Source organism: Palaemon carinicauda, chromosome 20 (genome assembly GCF_036898095.1).
Source record: "Palaemon carinicauda isolate YSFRI2023 chromosome 20, ASM3689809v2, whole genome shotgun sequence".
NCBI classification, from domain to species: domain Eukaryota; kingdom Metazoa; phylum Arthropoda; class Malacostraca; order Decapoda; family Palaemonidae; genus Palaemon; species Palaemon carinicauda.
Genome location: NC_090744.1, coordinates 56,653,792 through 56,656,291, shown reverse-complemented (window position 1 = coordinate 56,656,291; position 2,500 = coordinate 56,653,792).

Genomic DNA, 2,500 nt, shown 5'->3' with positions numbered 1-2,500 from the left:
TAAAGTTACCTCTCACTCCTATTCAAATTCAGAAGTTAGAAAACAATGGAGCTAATCCATTTTCTTATTTTAACTTTAAGAAGGCTTTCAATAATGCTTTGGCTGGTATCCCTAACTTAACTAAAGCTCAAAAGTTTATTTATTTAAAAGGTTATTTGTTAGGTGAAGCGTTCAGTGTAGTAGAAAACATTACAGTAAATGATAAGGGTTTTGGTTTGGCTTTTAAGCAATTAGATCTTAATTTTCTGGATTAAGACAACATTATTGATCAAGTAATAGGTGAAGTTTTGAACATTTTTGGAGTAAAATCTCTTAGTGAAGTAGAATCATTAGTTAGATCTTTGAATAATTAATTCATTGACTGGAAGGGACTTGGTATAGATCTGATTGAAGTCGATTCAGCTGTTCTATTGCTAATTAGCAAAATTGTAAATTGGAAACTTCCTAGAATTGTTTTGATAGAACTGTGACGGAGCCGAGAGAGGGTTGTGAACTCAAAGGCAGGAAGCAATCGACTGAGTTATATTATTGTAGAACACTCTCCTTATATACAAAACCTCAAGGCAACAGGACATAACAAGTTCACCAGACAGACAATATTACAGAGGAAAAACCAGACATGAATTTTCATGTTCGTTTTTATGCGAGGGAAGAGCGAAGATACAAGCATAATATATACAAAAGGAATTATGTACAATTGTGTGAAACACGGTTGGTACATGGCTCCCCCCCTAAAAATGACATACTGTACATGTTAAATAGGGCGCCCTGATCTAGAGAGGCGAACTGTAGGCGGGTCATCTGGCAGAAGATAAGCAGGTTTTAGACGATCAATGGAGACCCAGTCTTCTTTGCCCCGAATGTTTAGGAGGAATGCTTTCGGACTGCGTCGGATCACAAGGAAAGGGCCCGTGTAAGGGGGCGTTAGTGGTGGCTTGCTGGTGTCGTTGCGCAGGAAGACGTGCGTTGCAGAGTGCAAGTCCGTTGGTATGTGATGCTTCGCTGGGGGTTTGTAAGTCTGGCGGTACGGAGTAAATTTTCCCACGACGTGACGTATGCGCTGGAGATCGTCGGAGGAGGTTGTAGAGGGAAAAAACTCGGCAGGGACGACCAACGGGTCGCCATACATCATTTCAGCTGCCGAGACGTCGAGGGCGTCTTTAGGAGTGGTCCTTAGTCCCAGGAGGACCCAGGGAAGCTGAGTAAACCAGTTGCAATCCTTGCAGCGGGACATCAAAGCTGCTTTGAGGGTGCGATGAAAACGTTCAACCATTCCATTGGCAGGGGGGTTGTAGGCCGTTGTCTGATGTACGGTGATGCCCAGGAGATTCGCTAATGACGTCCACAATTGAGAGGTGAAAGTGGTTCCCCTGTCAGAAGTAATATGCTCAGGGATACCGAATCTTGAAATCCATCCAGAGAGTAAGGCAGATGTACATGAGGCGGACGTTGCAGTTTCCATGGGAATGGCTTCAGGCCAACGAGTGGAGCGGTCGATGACGGTAAACAGGTAACGATGTCCTTGTGATGTGGGTAGGGGGCATACAACGTTGACGTAAATGTGTGCGAAACGACGCTGAGGTTGAGGAAAGGTGCCCACTCCTTAATCCGTGTGTCGATGTACTTTGGAAGTTTGGCAAGAAGTACAGGCGCAGACCCAATCCTTAGCATCCTTAGAAATGCCGTGCCAAATGAACTTTGCCTTCAGCAGCTGTGCAGTAGAACGGCACGAGGGATGTGAAAGGCCGTGAATGAAATAAAACACCTGTCGGCGCATGGGAGCAGGAATCCAAGGTCGCGGTCTACCAGTACTGACGTCACAGAGGAGGGTGGTGTTGGAGTCTTCGAGGGGAAAGTCTTCCCAACGGAGGGACGTGCAGGATGTCCTACAAGCTTGATACTCTGGATCCTGTCGTTGGGCTTCAGCCAGGGCGTTGTAATCCAATCCCAGTTGAACGGCAGCCAACGTGTTTCTTGACAGGGCATCGGCAACGGGATTCATTTTCCCAGGGACGTATTGGAGGGTGCAATTGTATTCAGCCATGGCGAAGAGATGTCGGCGTTGACGGGCGAACCAGGCGTCAGACTGTCGAGTGAAGGCGTGCACCAGAGGCATGTGGTCTGTGCAAATGACGAAGGGCGTACCTTCTAAGAAATGGCGAAAGTGACGGACAGCCAAGTGCACCGCCAGCAATTCTCGATCGAAGGTAGAATAACCCGATTCTGCCTTGGACAGTTTTCTGCTGAAGAAGGCCAATGGGCGGGGCGAGCCTTTGACCACCTGCTCGAGTACTGCACCAATAGCGACGTCGCTGGCATCGGTGGAGAGAAGGAGAGGGGCGTGTGGGATAGGAAAAGTGAGAGCCGCAGCAGTTGATAGGGCCTTCTTTGCATTGCAGAAGGCTGCTTCTTGAAGGGGACCCCACTTCAGGTCCTTCAGCTTGCCCTTGAGGGAGGCGTAGAGGGGAGCAAGAGTGGCGGCAATGGCTGGCAGAAAACG